Genomic DNA, 18,905 nt, shown 5'->3' with positions numbered 1-18,905 from the left:
AGAGTTTATTAGTTTCAGAGGTAGAGTTCAGTGATTCATCAGTTGCATATAACACTCAGCGCTCATTCCGTCACATGCCCTCCTTAATGTCTACCACCCAGTTATCCCACCCCGCCTCCACCTTCCCTTCAGCAACCTTCACTTTGTTTCTGTAGCCAAGAGTCTCTTACGGTGTGTCTCCCTCTATGATTTCATCTTACTTTATTTTTCTCTCCTTTCCTCTATGATCCTCTGCTTTGTTTCTTAAATTCCATTAATAAGTGAAATCATATAATAATTATTTTTCCCTGGTTGACTTCTTTTACTTAGCATAATACCATCTAGTTCCATCCACATCATTGCAAATGGTAAGATTTCATTTTTTTGATGGCCGAGTGATATTCCATTGTATATACATACCATATCTTCTTTATCCATCCATCTATTGATGGACATCTGGACTCTTTCCACAGTTTGGCTATTGTGGACATTGATGCTATGAACATTAGGGTGCAGGTGCTCCTTTGGATTGCTACATTTTTGTATCCTTTAGATTATACCTAGTAGTGCAATTTTGGGGTCATAGGGTAGCTCTATTTTTAACTTTTTGAGGAACCTCCATACTGTTTCCAGAGTGGCTGCATCAGCTTGCATTCCTGCCAACAGTTTAAGAGGGTTCCCCTGTATCCACATCCTTGCCAATATTTCCATTTTCTGGCTTGTTAATTTTAGCTGTTCTGACTGATATGGGGTGGTATCTCATGGTGGTTTTGATCTGTAGTTCCCTAATGCCTCGTGATGTGGAACATTTTTTCATGTATCTCTTGGCCATTTGTCTTTTTTAAAGAAATGTCTGTTCATGTCTTCTGCCCATATTTTGACTGGATTATTTGTTTTTTGGTGTTGAATTTGATAAGTTCTTTATAGATTTTGGATACTAGCCCATTATCTGATAAGACGTTTGCAGATGCCTTCTCCCATTCTGTAGGTTGTCTTTTGGTTTTGTTGACTGTTTCCTTTTCTGTGCAGAAGCTTTTGATCTTGATGAAGTCCCAGTAGTTCATTTTTGCTTCTGTTTCCCTTGCCTTTGGAGATGTGTCTAGCAAGAAGTTGCTGTGGATGAGGTCACAGAGGTTGTTGCCTGTGTTCTCCTTAAGGACTTTGATGGATTCCTGTCTCACATTTATGTCTTTCATCCATTTTGAGTTTATTTTTGTGTGTAGAGTAAAGAAATGGTCCAGTTTCATTCTTCTGCATGTGGCTGTCCAATTTTCCCAACACCATTTATTGAAGAGACTCTCCTTTTTTTTTTTTTAAGATTTTATTTATTTATTGAACAGAGAGAGAGAGATCAAAAGTAGGCAGAGAGGCAGGCAGAGAGAGAGGGGGGAAGCAGGCTTCCTGCTGAGCAGAGATCCCGATGTGGGGCTTCATCCCAGGACCCTGGGATCATGACCTGAGCCGAAGGCAGAGGCTTAACCCACTGAGCCACCCAGGTGCCCCAAGGCTCTCCTATTTTTATTGGACGTTCTGTCCTGCTTTGTCGAAGATTAGTTGGCAGAGTTGAGGGTCCATTTCTGGGTTCTCTATTCTGTTCCATTGAGCTATGTGTCTGTTTTTGTGCTAGTGCCATACTGTCTTGATGATTATAGCTTTGTAATAGAGCTTCAAGTTTGGAAATGGGATGCTACCAGCTTTGATTTTCTTTTTCAACATTCTTCTGGCTGTTCAGGGTTTTTTCTGGTCCCATACATGTTTTCGGATTATTTGCTCCAGCTCTGTGAAAAATGTTGATGGTATTTTGATAAGCTTTGCCTTGAAGGTATATAGGTTGCTTTGGGTACCACAGCATAGTACCAAATTTTAACAACATTTTTTCTTCCAGTCCATGAGCATGGAATGCTTTTCCATTTCTTTGTATCTTCTTCAACTTCTTTCATGAGTGTTCAGTAGTTTTCAGAGTACAGATCTTTTACCTCTTGCTGTAGTTATTTTTAATACAGCTGTCCTTCAGCCTTCATACTAGAGTTAAGGGGTCAGTACAGCACTGTATCACAGTATTAGTGTATTCTGAATTTGATGGTATACTTAGCTTAATCAGTATGTTGTATATTTTCATATTTTCATGTTACTTCTAGCGTTCTTTTGTTTCAGCTTGAAGAACAAAGTCCTTTTAGCATTTCTTTTGAGGCAGGTCTAGTGGTGATGAACTCCATCACCTTTTGTTTGTTTGAGTAAGTCTTTATCTTGCTTTCATTTCTGAACAACAGCTTTGTTGGGTAAAGTATTCTTGGCTGGCAGTATTTTCTTTCAACATCTTGAATATATACTTCTATATTTTCCTGGCCTGCAAGATTTCTGCTGAGAAATCCACCAATGATCTTTTGGGGGCTCCCTTGTATGAGAAGATTGTTTTCCTCTTGTTTCTTTTAAAATTCTCTCCTTGTTTTTGATATTAGACACTTTTGAAATAATGTGTCTTAGAGAAGGTCATTTTTTTGGTGTGATTTTATTTATTTACTTGATAGAGACACAGTGAGAGAGGGAACACAAGCAGGGGGAGTGGGAAATGGAGAAGCAGGCTTCCTGCTGAGCAGGGAGCCTGATGCAGGGCTCGATCCCAGGACCCTGAGATCATGACCTGAGCTGAAGGCAGATGCTTAACGACTGAGCCCCCAGGCACCCCAAGATCATCATTTTGGATTGAAATTGTGGGATTACTGTTAGTTTACTGAACTTGGATGTCTAAATCCCTCCCCAGGTTTGGGAAGGTCTCAGCTATTATTTCTTTAAATAACCTTTTCACTCCTTTCTCCTGGTCTTTCTTTTCTGGGACTTAAATGATCTGTAGATTGCTTCTCTCTCTTTTTTTTTTTTAAGGATATGGATTTTTTTTTAATTTTTTCAATTTATTTATTTTCAGAAAAACAGAGATTGCTTCTCTTAATGGTGTTGCATTAAGTCTTGCTTATCTGTGTTCTTTTATCGCTCTCTGAACATCTTTAGAACAATTCTTTTGTAATTTTTGTTAGTTCACCTATCTCCATTTCTTTGGGTTCAGTTATTGGAAGTTTATTGTGTTCTTTTGTTGTTGTCATATTTCCCCAATACTTTGTGATTCTTATGGCCCTGTGTAGATGTCTGTGCATTTGAAGAAGCAGTGATCTCTCCCAGACTTTATGGACTGACTTCAGTAAGGAAGGGCTTTCACCTGTTGGGGAGCACGGTGAAGTGTGCTGTGATTACAGGTCTAGTGGTGCAGGGCATGAAGTGCAGGAGTGGTTCTAGCGTGAGGGGGTGTGGTGTCTTATTGCCCAGGCTGCTGAGGTCCTTAGCATCAACAATGGTATGTTTCTTGGTTAGTACTGAGGTCTGCAGTGGTTGCAAAGTCTGTTGAGGTCCTCAGTAGCACTTCCAGGTTCAGGGGCGAGATACAAGGGCAGGTACTGGTGATGGTCAGAGCGATGGTATACATGTGGTTGGCTGCAGGTACCAGCTGCAGGTTCCTGTGTAGTGGCAAGGGCTGGCTGCAGACACATACATAATGCGGGGGGTGAGGGGTGGTTCAGGACCAGCAGTGAGGACCAAGGCCAACTGCAGGCATGTTAGCCGTGGTGTAGGTCCTGGCTATTGTCATGCATTCTTGTGGCTGCAGATCTCCCCTAGGGCACATGAATGGCAGGGGAGGCTGATGATGGGAGTTGGGCTGGTGAGGTGCTGTGCACAGCTGCGGGGGGCTAATTGCAAACAAGCTCGGTGGTGCAGGCTGGTAACAGGAGACAGGGCTGTAAGGGCCTTGGCTGTGAGTGTGCCCTTCTGTGGCTGTAGAGTCTCACCGTGGGCACACTCAGTGGAAGCTGGTGAGGGAGATTAGGCCAGTGGTGTGTTAGTACTCAGCGGAGGGGCTAGCCCCAAGTGCACACATGGCAGTGGGAGGTCAGCCTCAAGGCTCCAGTCTGGCTTCTTGCACTCACGCAGCTGCAGAGGCCTGGGCTGGTGCTGGTGTGCATTCCAGGCTCCAGCACGGGGAGGAGAGCAGTGAGTGTGAAGGGACTCAGGTGGCTGGTGTCTGCGAATGTGAATGCCACCGGGTGAACGTTAATGTAGTGGCAACATCTGCTGGGATCCTCTGCAGAGCAGGAATCATGGCTGTTCCTGCTGCAGGCCTCATACTGGTGGCCGTGCTCTTCTTCCTTGATCCTGGATGTCTCCGTTCCTCTCGGCTTTGCTGGACGCTATGTGGGGTAAAACTGAAGTGGGTCCTTTGTAGGGTGTCCCGAAAGGCTGGATAGCTGGTCATTTACTCCTCTCTCCGTTTCCCAGCCAGGGGAACACTTTCTAGCCAGAGAGTTTCCTCTTGCGCTAAGCAGGGCTGGCCCAAGGGATGGGATGATGCAGGCAAAATGAAGCTATTCTTCCTTCCCTTTCTGCGTGGGGAGTCTCAGGCTTTTTGTTCTACTCTGTTGCTGAAGTTTCTTAAGTGGATTCCAGAGCTCTTCTGAAGCTGTTCTTGTTCACTGATAGCTGTCGAATGGTTGATCTCTGGGGTCATAGGGGTGGGGACTCCTATGGGGCCATCTTTGTGGTTGCTCCTTTCTGATGCTTGCCTATGCCAGATTAGAGACGCCTTACAAGAGCAGCTGAAGGGGGTGTCCTCAGCACAGTCTCAGTTTGCAGAGATGTGGTCTATCACACCCCACATTGTTACTCAGACCATTCTAGCCTCTAAGAGTGGTGGTTCTATGGGAAATTCTAGAGTAATGTTCTTTAACTGGGGAGCTCAGAGTTTATCTGCTCCAGAATAAAATCAACTCGGTTTATACCTCCCCAAATCAAAGCCAGTTAGGAACATTACTCCTGGTCTTTGATTATGTCTCATTAGACCTTAATTGCTAGAATTCCCTCATGGATGCTCCATCTCTTGAAAGGAGGAGAGAGACAGAGACAGGGAGAGAGGTAGTCCTTCTTATACAAAATGACTTTAAAGTCTGGATTATATGCATATATATATGTGTGTGTGTCTGTGTGTGTGTGTGTGTATATATATATATATATATATATATATATATATGGGGTAGGGGAAGAAGGGAGAGATAGACAGGGACAAAGAGAGACAGGGAGAGAGGTAGTCCTTCTTATACAAAATGACTTTAAATCTGGATTATATGCGTATATATATGTGTGTGTGTGTGTGTGTGTGTGTGTATATATATATATATATATATATGGGATAGGGAAGAAGGGAGAGATAGACAGGGACAAAGAGAGACAGGGAGAGAGAGGTAATCCTTATATAAAATGACTTTAAAGTCTGGATTATATGCGCATATATATGTGTGTGTGTGTGTGTGTGTGTGTGTGTGTGTGTATATGGGGTAGGGGAAGAAGGGAGAGATAGGGATAAAGAGAGACAAGGGAGAGAAAAGACAGACACAGAGAGGACAGAGAGACACTAAATAAAGTCTCTCTACATATACGTTATATATATATAGTCTCTCTTTCTCTCTGTGTATATAGATAGAGAGATACTTTTATCTACAGCCTTCAGTCATCACCTTTATTTTGTTGTAATCTGTCCCATCATCTTAAAATAGCCTCGTGAATTTCTGTAAAATTTTTCAGCATTTATTTTATAAAATACCAGCATTTTAATAAACGTTCCTCATGTGGTGTCAGGAGTCATTTTTCTTACCCGAAAAATACAATGCTGGTAAACGAAGGAATGACATCTTAGATGTGGTCGGGATTCTCTAGACCACCGCATCTCATGTGCAGTAGTCCAAGAGTTTTGGGGACATTAGATCAAGTTGATTTCTTACTTTTGAAGTGCGGATATAAGAAGCAGATTTTAAATTAAGAAAACATTTACTGTAAATACAGAAATAAAGGGATGAGAACACTCCAGGCAGCTACCGTGGCTCTTCACCTGGGCCCTCTTGGGAAATACAGGAAAAAGAAAAATGAGAGATCAGGGCAGAGCCTGGACACAGCCCTAGGCTAGGATTTGCTAGTAAGTAAACAGCTTCTGACCTGAACTTGAAATTCTAGCATCTGTCTCTCAGAAAGAGGCAAAAATATTAGAGTTCTGTAGCATTTCCTTAGAGTTTACCTAATAGCCAGGTCTGCCCAGGACCTCTTCATAAGTCGGTGGTCTGCCTTCCCACAGCTTGCCCACCTGGCACCTTCCTTTTCCTCTTTGTGTCTCACTTCAGATAATACTTCCTCCTTGAGTTGTCCCCTGATACCTGAGGAGATGCTCTGTTGCCCTTCTCCTAGACTCCCAGTTCATGTTCTACATCTAATTATTGAATGAATTCTTTTCACAGTGTTTTGTAGGACTCTATTTCCTTGAGTTTCTCTTCAAAACAAAGCAAACAAATAAACAAAAATCCCAAATCTGTCTTATGGTATAATAATTTTGGGAAACTCAGTACTCTAGATTTTTTTCATATATTTATTATGTACATTTGAATACTAATGATCCCAAGAGGTATTTCAGGAAAGAAACTTTTAATTTGATTTTTCTCTTTTATTTAAAAAGTAAACTGTCTTTTTACATTACAAAAAAAAAAAAAAAAAAAAAAAAAAGAAAAGAAACTTGTTTTTACTGAAGGGTTCCAGAATTGATTGACCATGAAACATCTCTTTTGAAAAACATCTGTCTTATTTCTCTGGAACAGGGTTGCGAAATGCTGTTTTATTTGGTTGTGATTTATTTTCTTTGCACAGACTCCCTACTGGACCATAATTTATTGGTATTGTCAATGCTTGCTATAGTGCTTGGCACATAGTAGGTCCTTAATGAAATTATTTGTTAATAAAAACATGGGAGAGAAGAAGGTAATGACTCCCTTGTTTGAAGTTTGGGAAACTAATAGTTAGTTATTGTTGCATTACAAACCACCCCAAATTCAGTGGCATTAAAGAAAAAATTTTTTTAAATTTTAATATTCATGGTTTTTGTGGATTTGGAATTCAGAAAGAGCATGATGATGAAAACTCCCCTTTGCTTCACAATGTCTGGGATGTTTGATGGGATGATCCAAACGGCAGGGGGTTCCCAAAACGGCTGGGGGCTGGAAGGTCAGGGCTGGAAGACCCAGTTCATAAATGGCCTCTTCACTCACAAGAGTGGCCAGAGCACTCTACATGTGACCTCAAGCATGGCCATTGGAGCATCATCGAACTTTCGGCCTCATGGCCCCAGGCTCCAAGAACATGTGCTTCCAGAAACCAAGGCAGAACTGTCAGTTTTTTTTTATGACCCAACCTCAGAAATCTCAGCTATGTCAAAGAATCTATAGCCATGCTTCACAGTGGCACAGCAGCTGTGAGGATAGTGTTGCCACTAATTGAGGTAAGGGGTTCAGGAGGAAAGAGTTTGTTGTGTAGGAGGGTGTGGTAAAAGAATGGGTTTGAGTGTGAGGTGATGTGAGCATCCTGGTCGGGATGTTCCTGGGCAGTTACGAGAGTGTATCTGGAGCCCAGGAGAGAAGTGGGAGTTGAAAATGAGGGTTAGGGTTGACATCTTGTAGGTTGATGCTGCAAGCACAAATGTCATTCTCTAGGGCAAACTGGTAGAGAAGGGAGGAGAGAAGCTGGGACATAGACCTGGTATTACGGACTGATGCTGTCCCCCGTCCCATTGACATGCTGTTCGCCTAACAACTAACACGATTGTGTTAAGGGGTGAGGCCTTTGGGAGGTGATTGGGTCACGAGCTGGAGCCTTCGTGATTGGGATATAAGAGAGACCCTAGAGAGCTCTCATGTCCTCTTTCTGCCGTGGGAGGATCCAACAAGCTGGTCGTTTGCAACCTGGAAGAGGGTCCTCACTGGAACCCCTTGATCTCCTTGGACTTCTAGCTTCTCGAACCGTAAGAAATAGATTTCTCTTGTTATAAGCCATGCAGTCTGTGGTACACTGTTAGCTAGCTGCCCGAACTGACTAGGACACCTGGGTAATGGCAGCAGGGAAGGGGAACCCCAAGGGAAGTAAGCGAGGAAGGGAGCCGAGGGGCTGCAGCCGTGATGCTGGGAGGGGTAGGGCGGCGTGGTCCTGCCCACAGAAGACCGTTCCCAGGGCAGGAGGGTCAACAGTGTCACAGCCCCACCCAAGTCAAGTCAGGAGGCCCGAGAGGTGGCTCCCGGATGTAGCAATTCAAGAATTGTTGGCTAGGGAAAAGTTTCCATGAAGAGGTTCTGGGTGCCCAAGGTGGTGGCAGAGGACAGTTGTTGAGTTGTTGGGGTGGGGGCTGGCGGTGGGAAGCCGGAGTGCAGGGTACTGAGGGGAGAGCTCTGCTTTCACAGCTGGGCTGCATTCAGGTGGTGAGAGGTCGCCTTCCCCTCCCCACAAAAGCCTGTCCCTGTGATTGGGAGTCCCGTGACACCTCATTCACAATTGTTAGAAATGTGTAAAAGTCATTGGATGGAAAAAGCTTTTAGGAGCACGAGGCAGCCAGGGTGGATCACATAACAGCACAAACATGTGACACGTCCCTAGATAAGCCTGAAGCCACAGCCGGTTAACAGCTCTGGAATCTGCCAGGGAGTAGCCGGTGCGAGGAGCAAATCCACTTCCTCTGTTTGGCGTCTGCTGGCTGCTGGGAAGGGCAGCTTGCCAAGGCAGTTTTCCTGAAGGGTTAAGAGTCGTGCGGGCTTAGGATAAAGATATGTCTCCATATGAGGAGTGAATAAGGAATGTTGGGACAAGGAAGTGTTATGTCATCTTACACATTCTACTAGTCCTCCTGACAGTTCCCTTTCAGGAAAAGGCAAAGGCAAGCTTACAAGAAGAAACAGTTCTGATGTTCCATTGCTTTGGTTCTATGGCATTGGAAAGAGTTTCTTACAGTTGATAAATTATGATTAAATGAATTAATATACCTGAAGGTCTTAGTGCCTGTTCTAAGAACCAACACCATTTAAGTGTAAAGCATTATAATTAATATTTTAATATTATGATACAGCTTTAAATACAGAATTGTAGTTTGAGTGGAAGGAAATTGTTCTCTTTTCTCTTATATTTCATAGATAAGAGAAACTTTATATTTTGGACCTTTTCAAGAAACATTATAAAGATAGGAGTAAAATCTCTTTAGCCCCAAGTAAAACCATTACCAGAAAACAGAGTGATAGCGATCCGTGTGGCCAAATAGACAACTGAGGGATATAGTTTTCCTAAGTGCAGTTCTTTGTGGCTGGTGGGCTTTGATTCCAATGACTTGTTTTTGACTCTGAATATCCAGCTTGAGAGGGCATCCTTTTGGGAAAAGCAGTGTGCTCGACTGATAAAATGTATGGGTGTAAGGTGATCCGACTTGAAGGCCTCCTGAAAATTAGGAGTCCCATTGTGCACCTCCTGTCTCTTTTGCTGTCTCAGAGAGAGAGAGAGAATGCTAGCAAGTCCAGGTCACAAGCTGTTTACTTACTAGCAAATCCTAGCCTAGGGCTGTGTCCAGGCTCTGCCCTGATCTCTCATTTTTCTTTTTCCTGTGTTTCCCAAGAGGGGCCAGGTGAGGAGTCACACAGCCGGCTGGGGAGGTCTAGAGAGGGATCTATGGGGATTATTCTATTCCTTTATTCCTATTCTGAAAATAAAATCTTGTCTACCAAAATCTTCTTAGGCTTGCACTTTTGAAAGCAGGATTCCAGTGTGATGTGATGCCTATGCAAGTTTGATATAAATCCACACCCAGCTGTGGACTGGAAAGCAGGGGAGAAGTAAAAGATGTGGTTTCTGAGTTTTAAGAGGTGAACAATATATTTCAGATAGGAATGAAATCTATCTTTATATCTATATGAAATAAATTTGCTTATTTTGAAATACAGGTTTTCTGATCAGAAAAATAGTGGGACCCTTTTTCAAGTTTATAAGGATGTTTAAGGAAGGTGGTATTGGCTAGGGTAGAGGAAATGTGATGAATTATAGACAAAAACTTGTTCTAAATTTTTTCCCATTGGTTAGAAATAGACTTTCAAAGTCTTTCAGACAGAAGTAATTGGGGGAAAATTGAAAAGGAGAATAGATATGGTTAGTTATTCTATGAGTGTGATCACTGGGCTTTTCCAGCACTTTTCTGAGTTGAGGACCAGGTTGAAAGGGGTCACCTATTATTATGAGAAAGGATGCCATGGCCTGACAGATAGAAGGACTTGAGCTTCTGGAGAACGAGTAGGGTGGTCTCTGATGCTTAAGTAGAGGGGATTTAATTTAATCACAAGGGTAAGCAGAGTGTGTTGCACACAGCAGCTGTTCTGTAAGTGTTTATTGTTCATAATGCAACTCACATCTGAATTTGTGAGGGTTTCATGGATCTTCAGCTTTCATGGATCTCCTGGAATGCCCCCCCCCCCCCCCCCCCGCCCCGATAGTGTGCTCTGATATTCAGCTGGGTCTTGGATCTTTGGGCTACACATGCATGCTTGAAAACCTCCTGGCAGTTAAAATGCTATGCCCAGATTGGGAAAATTTCATAAATATGTCTTTCTCTTTTAGTGTTTAGGATAGTAAAATCTGTGACAGGATTCTTTTTTGGCCTTACATATTAGTTTAGGTGATATGTCTGTTAATACTGGTCCTCAGTAATTTTCGTAAGTCTAGGTTTCCTTACCCTCTATAAAGTTATATCTAAAGTCAGCTGTTCCTAAACCAAATTTTGTGGGATATGGAATAGAACTAGTTTCTATAGAATTCTTGTGTCTCTGGAACTCCCATCCTTGTTGTTCTAGAGACGAGAGCTTGTATCTTTAGGAAATGAGGCAATTTCTGACCACCTATTGTTGGTGGTCAGAAAGCATTAGTAGTAAACCCATCTGCTCAAGTCAGCTTTTGCTTGATTGATGTCTGTGGCAAGATCAGACGGAATACCAGATTATTTTTGAATTTTTCTAATTACTTTTTTGGTTATCCAGACCAATGGAGATGCACCAAGAGATCAAGGACTGTTATGAGGGGAAATAAACTCTCCCTTTTACACACACATTCACACAAATGTGTATTTACATATAAATTTGGAATTTCAGTGACTCAAAGAAGACAATAATGGACCATACAGGACTTCACATCTACAACATTCATCTGAATTAGTTATCACTAATGGCAAGTACTCTGTATAGGGGCAGAAGATTGTTTGGTGATCTGTGTGAGATAATTTTCAATGTCGTGGTGAATCATACACAAGATAGTGACACAAGATACTGTTGTTAGTTAATAATCTAATGAAACGTCTGTCTTTGATGTCCAAGACATAGTGACTAGCCGGAGGTGGCTATTGAGAAATTGATATGTGTAAGTGCAAATGAGGAACTGAATTTTAAATTTTATTTAATTTTAATTATTTTAAATTTAAATTTGGAAACTGATATGTCATTACATTAAACATTTTTATGGATGTTTGAAACAACTTGGGTATGTCATTTACTTTTTTTTTTTTTAAACTGGGAAAGTTAACTTTGTTTTCTTCAGGGGTGTGGGCAGATGTCTAGTATCAGAGCTTACAGAATTGTTTCTTGGTGCCAGTGGCCTTCATGTCTTCACGAGCATGTTGAAATGCACAGTCTTGCTCACGGGCAGGCACTTGCCCACTGTGACAGTGTTGCCCATCTAAGACATCCCTGAAGCATGGGGACAGGCGCACAGACATGTTCTTGTGTTTCTCAAAGTGGTTGTGCTTTCGGAGGTAGTGGAGGTAGTCTGAGAGGATGACAGTGGCCACCTGCATCTTCATCTTGGTCACCACACCAGACAAAATCCATCTTTTGATGGAGACATCACTAGTAAGGGGACATTTCCTGTCAATATAGGTGCCCTCAATGGCCTCCTTGGGCATCCTGAAGCCCAGTCTGCTGTTTTTGTAGTATCATGGGAGCTTTTCCTTGCCAGTTTCTCCAAGCAGGACCCTCTTTTTATTTTGAAAGATGGTTGGCTACTTTTGGTAGCACACTCAGTCTGAAAGTCCGCCGTCTTCCTGGCTGCCTGCAAAGGCTGTCGATTTACTTTTTAATTGTATGTTCTATAGAGTCTAAATATAGAGTAATTATTTCCTATGAAAATGTAGTGTCTGACTTGAGATGTGTTATATATGTAAAATATGCACTGGATTTTGGAACAATATAAAAAAGAATGTCTCAGTAATTCTTTTATATTGGTTATACATTGAAAGGATAATATTTTACATATATTGAATATATTATTTTATTTAATTTCATCTGTTTCTTTTAAAGGTTTGTAATGTCGTTACTGGTAAATTTAAAATTACCCATGTGGTTCACATTATATTATTATTAGATAGATTTGGAATAGGCAATACATGGTACAGTATTTTAAAGTGAAAAAAAATTCAATAAAAGCATGGGGGATTATCGGAACATAACTAGAACTTTCAGGTACTCAAAGGAGAAACAACATTTTAGATGGAGGGAGTGATATTTGCAAAGGGCTCAGGTGAGAGTGTGTGTGAGGTAGTCTGAGAGCAAAGTGTGACCATGGACTTGATTCAAAAAGGTGGGGAATTCAGTTATAGAGATAAATCCTGATAAGGCCTGTTATGCAGGGTGCTGAATGTCAGGCTAAGGAACATGGATCTTATTCTATGGGCAATTAGAGAGTAACTGGAAGTTTTTGAGAAGAGAGGATGTTTTATGGAGGTCAATTTTGTTTTACTTGAATGGAGAAATATTGGAGAAGCGATCCGTCATGATACTACTGTGATAATATTCATGGTGTCAGGAGTGCCTGCTTTCAGTTGGTGGTTGTATTAGAAATAAAATCACTAATAATAATGAAAATAGTAATAGATAATATTTATTAATTGAATTTTGTGTCAAGAATTGTGTTAAATATTTTTACATGCGTTATGTAGCTCTCAGTGCTTCTCTGAGTAGGTATTATTGTCCCCATTTTATAGATGGGGAAACTGAAAAAGTGAAGTTAAGCATCTTTTTTTTTTTTTTTTTAAAGATTTTATTTATTTATTTGACAGAGAAACAGCGAGAGAGGGAACACAAGTAGGGGGGAGTGGGAGAGGGAGTAGCAGTCTCCCTGTTGAGCAGGGAGCCTGATGTGGGGCTTGATCCCAGGACCCTGGAATCATGACCTGAGCCAAAGGCAGATGCTTAACGAACTGGGCCACCGGGGTGCCCCTAAGTTAAGCATTTTGATGAGAGGAACGTCTTGATGAATCATAGAGGTTTTGGAAATCCATTTGGTTGTGCCACTAGTGAACACCCTTTTCTCTTTTTGGAATACCAGGAGATGGAGGTTGTTATTTTACACGATTGATGAGAGAAACCTTCTCTAATAAAGTGAGAGTTGAGTAGATACCTGAAGGAAAGGAGAGAACAAGGCTTACGGCTTTCTGGAAGGAGAGTGCTCCAGAGAAGGAGAACATCAGGTACCTGAGCATAAAGTAGCAGCCTGCTGGATGTGCTCCAGGAACAGCAAAAAGACTCAGTCCAAGATTGACTGGGCAAGAGCCATGTGGGAAAAAAGCTCAGACTGCAGGAATGCCAGACCATGCAGCATCTTGAACCTTTTTATAATGTTGGATTTTGCTTTGAGTGAGATGGGGAGATATTGAAGGATTTTTTAATAGATTTTATTTATTTATTTGAAAGAGAGAGAAAGAGCATGAGCAGGGAGCAGGGGAAGAGGGAGAGGGAGAAGCAGACTTCCTATGGGGCTTGATCTCAGGCCTCTGAAATCATGACCTGAGCCCAAGGTAGACGCTTAACCAACTGAGCCACCCAAGTGCCCTAGTATTGGAGGAATTTTAATAGAAAATGGACTTAATCTGACTCATATTTTAAAAAGAGCACTCTGGCTAGTATTTGAGATTTGATTTTATGGGACAGAGATGAAAGCCAGTTAGAAGGATGTAGCAGTAATCCAGGAGAGAGATGATGCTGGCTAGGACCAGCACGATCGAGATGGAGGTGATAAGAAGTGTTTGTATTCTGAAAATTAAAACCGACAGGATTTTCTGATGTATTGAGTATGGGGTGTAAGAGAAAGGAGTCTAGGAAGACTTTAAGATTTTTGGCTTGAACAACTGGAAAAATGAATTTGCAATTTACTAATGAAATAGGTAAGAATATGTTCAGAACAGATTTGGGGGGGAGGTGAAAAATCAGGAGTTGTCTGGCGTCTTTAGAGATTGCTGTTAGGCACCTGTGGCAATATGTCAGGCAGACAGTAGACTATTTAAGTCTGCAGTTCGGGGCACATATTTAGGCTGGAAATATAATTTTGGTGGCATTAGTGATACAGCTGGTATATAAAAAAGAAACTGGATTAGATCGTTAGGGCATGAGCACAGGCAGAAAAAAAATCTGAGGTTTGATTTCCTGGCATGCTCTAACATCTGGTATGTGCAGGTTGGGGAGATGAGAAATCAGCGAAGAGACAAAAGGTATTGCCATTGAGGTAGGAGGAAATCCCCAAAATGTGGTGTCTTGGGAGACCCGTGAAAAAAGGAGAGTGTGATCAAGAATTTCAGATTCAGATACTGCTGTTAGGTCAGATGAGATGACTTGGGAAATACCCATTTGCTTTAGCAACCTGGAAGTCACTAGTGACTTTGACAAGAGTTATTTCTTTGGAGTGTTGGGGAAGAAATTTAGAAGGGAGATAAGGAAGATAGTGAGTGTAGGTGATTTTCTTTCTTTCTTTCTTTCTTTTTTTTTAAGATTTTATTTATTTAATTGACAGAGAGAGAGAGGGAGGGAGAGAAAGTATAAGCAGGGGGAGCAGCAGGCAGAGGGAGAAGGAGAAACAGGCTTCCTGCTGAGCAGTGATTCTGATGTGGGGTTTGATGCCAGGACACCCCCTCCCCTGGGATCATGACCTGAGCCGAATGCAAACACTTAACCGACTGAGCCACCCAGGCACCCTAGGTGCTTTTTTTGAGGTGTTTTGCTGTAAAAGCAGAAGAATGAGATGAAATCTAGGAGATAAGGGGTCAGAGAAGATTTTGATTTTGTTTTGTTTTGAAGAGGGAATGTAGGGTGCCTGTGTGCAAATGGTGATGGCTCACTGTGGAGCAGGAGAGGGGAGCACTGAAGGAGCGGCATCACTGAGCACTCGGGACGGGGTGGGCTATGGTGCACCAGTGGAGTTGGCTTTTGGCAGAAACAGCTGTAGTAGTGGAATGGTATTAGAGTATGATGTATAAGATGTAATGTATAATGGTATTAGGGTATGATAAATGGTAGTATCAGATTCTTCATAACTAATTTTCCAATTGTACCTCAGATTGGTTCTTTAAAAATGCATATTTCAGGGGTGCCTGGGTGGCTCAGTGGGTTAAGCCTCTGCCTTCAGCTCAGGTCATGATCTCAGGGTCTTGGGATTGAGCCCCTCATTGGGCTCTCTGCCCGGCGGGGAGCCTGCTTCCCCCCCCGCCCCACCTACTTGTGATCTCTGTCTGTCAAATAAATAAATAAAATCTAAAAAAAAGTAAAATAAGAATGCATCCTTCAACATATCAGAAGACCCTCATTCTCACTTAGCGTAACAGATATGGAAAATGAAGCCCAGCAAGGTACCACTTTTTATCTGTCAGTGGGGCCAAGATTAAAAACACTTTGATAGCACCCTACATTGGCAGAATGTGGAGAAATTATTCTCATACATGGTGAATGGGAATGTAATTGGGTGGCCTATTTGGAGGGAAATTCGACAGTTCTTTATCACATTTACAAATGCACAATATCCTTTGTATCGGAAATTCCACTGTTAACTTATTCTGTAGATACAATGAGCATTGTAGGAGGAGACATTTCAGAATATCTACTGTAGCGCTTTGTTAGTAGGAAAAGGTGATGAAAACAAGTACTCAGCAGTAGTGTTCTGATGTGAAGTGATGGGATGTGAACTGGGGTGTCCCCATATCATGGAATTGGGTACAGCTGTAGAACAGGAATGAAGAAGCCCCTTATCTGTTGATATAAACAAAATCTCTGAGAAGTACTGTTAAGTAACAAGGGGAGCTACAGAACAGTGTGTATAGTTTGCTACCATTTCTGAAAAAATACAGGTATGATTCATATATGTATTTGCATATGTCTAAATACCCGTGGAAAGATCTAGAAAATATTTTAAATAATATTACCTGACATATACTCTCCTAGTTCATTGTTAATATGATATGATAATCTCTCTTCATGATGAGGTTTATTTTTGTAAAAGCAAAAAAGTATGAGAATTAAAAAGATAGTAAACATGTTTATGACTTTAATACTTTTGATCAACCAGTAGATAAACATTTTAATTATAGACAGCTTACCAATTTAAATCTAAAATATCAAGAAATGAAAATACATGTTATAATTAATGAATCAAAACAATCTATTTCAGTTGTTTTAAGCAATAGTAAGAAGATTGTCATTTTAAAATTTCAAGTAAAATATAATAAATTATAATTTTTTATAATGTATGGTATGTGCTTTAAAATGCTTTAACAAATTGCATATTAATCTAATTTGTTATTTCTAAAATTATATTCAATACTATATTCAAATATATTATTTTAAATATAAGTTAATAAAATATTAAATGCATTGGACTTAGCGTATTAAACAATTTTAATATTCCAAAATTTTTCCTAGATTTCAATTTTTTTATAGGTATATATGTTTTTCATTATTATTGTATTGCATCAGAAATAGGCTATCTTGGTGCTTGAAGAAAATGCAGTGCAATCCTTCTAATTCTCTTTTTCTTGTTTAGTTACATTTCTTTCAGATTCTAGGCAATTTAGATTTTGTTTTTTATATTTGATCTACCCCAGCACGAGGAAATTATGATCATTTAGTTTCTCCTTCAATTACTCAACTTTGCTCCAATCTTTTGCCTCTTCTTGTCTGAGGAGCAGAGACCTTACTATATAATAAATATGTCATAACAAACGCATGTTCAAATCAGACCCGAGAATAATCCTTTTAGGTTCCTTAAAGTGGTATCTAACCTATGCTAAATAATTATACATTTTGGAATGTAGGATTTTGTTTTTCAGTGTTATTGATTGTACTTTCTAACATACCACTTGTCAAATAAACTCATTTCTAATAGTCAACAAATGGTATTGATTTCAAGATTTCTAACATACAGTCTTGAAACACTAGGGTGATATCTTTTGTCAGACGAAGTACTATTTGACAATTCAAAGACATACCTTTTTCTGAATGGTGTATTGTTAAGAGGAAATGCCTGTGAACAAAAGGTGGAAATAACCGTACTGGGAATCAGGTAACACAGGCTGAGAGCAAGGATAGTGGATAGAATATATGGGCAAAGTCTAAGAGCTTAAATGACAGCTCAAAGACAAGATGGGATTTCATCCACTTTCAAAACATTACTTTTGTGCTCAACTTGAAAGCACCGCTGCTTTTCTTCAGCTCATATGATAGTAAATATTCAATACTCAAGCATATATATGAGCTTCCAGTTACTCAAGGGTGGTAGATATATTTGTATTTTATTGGATTTCATTTAACAACTAGATCTTTTTGCAAGATTCACATTCTCAGGTGTATTTTATAGATCAGTTCTTCACATGTATATGATATAAATATGATTTTATTTTTCCTTATTGAAAATAGTAGGATCGTGAAATAGAGAGGAAATATTATAGTCATATATCATAAAAAATAATTAATCTACCTCTAAAAGCTAAGGTCAAGAAATCATAACACCTGTTAATATGCTCATGCATTTAGGTAATTCTAGCTGTGTAATTTTGAAAATACTCATAGGAATATTTTATGCTTTTATTTTATAGTGATGCTCTTCTAGAAGACTTATCTGTAATCACCTAAATAATATTAATTGGGCAATTTAGAGGCCTGGAGCACCCTTGCAATATTACTAGCAGAAAGAAAATTACTGGATATTTCAAAAACAAATCCACATAGTATGTAGTATTCTGAATGATGTTTTTGTGAATGAAAGATAAATATCCATTATCAAGAAGCAAAATAACTGGGTAAATAAGGTAAAAATGGTGTGAGATAGGGCACAAGACGACACGTTTGAAAGAAATCTGAAAGGTCCAATCTGAAGTAATTATGACTTTTAAATTCTTTTGTAGGAGTGACGTATCAAACTAACATGATATGGATAAGTAAAATGAGATAACATAGGTTTGGGGTAGAAGGTGGCATAGGATTTTGGAGCTAAGATCAGTTTTAAAATAGGAATTTTATGTTGTGGTATTAATAATGAGAATATCAATCTATTTATGCTGTGGTGTATTTTTTATATGCTTCCTTAGTTGAAGCCATTTTAAAATAATTTGTCATTAGTTAAAAATCATTTAAAGAGGGGTAGTCAATTGGCAAGTTTTATTTTTGTATTTTGGTTAATAACTAGACTATGAGAAAATGTGGCTTGTATAGTTTACCACAAAATTTTAGTAGAGAAAATAATAAAGAAAATTAATATATTCAGAGGTGTTATCCTTAAAATATTTATGCAAAGAGCCTTTTGGGTTTTCCTTTAATTTGTACTAAAATGAAAACAACCTCAACAGAACAGTTCTGTGACATACTAGAAAATCCTAGGCTTTCCCTGCAACCTATGGGTTTACCACAAAAAGGCTAATACTGCTCTGGATTTTGCAAGACGTGACTTTAGGAACGTACACATTTGTGAATTTCCAGAGCCAAAAGAAGGAACTTTGAGATCTTGGAGTCATTGGCCGTGAGCGGTACCTTGATACGCATTTACAATGCCTCATTTTGTTCAGAGAACAATTTCCTTGTGGTCCTGTAGCTAGTTATTGGCAGAGCTGTATCGTTCCTTGGTTCCTCTTACTGCCCGCGGAGGTGGTTGTTCCTTCAGAGCATCACTCACATCTACCTGCACCCTTGCCTTCATGGACCATCACTCTGCCCCTGTTTTCACCATTTCTCATGTGGTCTGTGGCT

General features: G+C 40.2%; 1 pseudogene; it reads right to left on the bottom strand.

The window, feature by feature from the left end:
- Positions 1 to 4,420: 4,420 nt before the first annotated feature.
- Positions 4,421 to 11,950, bottom strand: LOC116587250 (annotated as a pseudogene).
- Between the last annotated feature and the right edge of the window lie 6,955 nt (positions 11,951 to 18,905).

This window comes from Mustela erminea, chromosome 3, assembly GCF_009829155.1.
Source record: "Mustela erminea isolate mMusErm1 chromosome 3, mMusErm1.Pri, whole genome shotgun sequence".
Classification (NCBI taxonomy): domain Eukaryota; kingdom Metazoa; phylum Chordata; class Mammalia; order Carnivora; family Mustelidae; genus Mustela; species Mustela erminea.
This window is presented reverse-complemented; position numbering and strand designations above follow the sequence as displayed.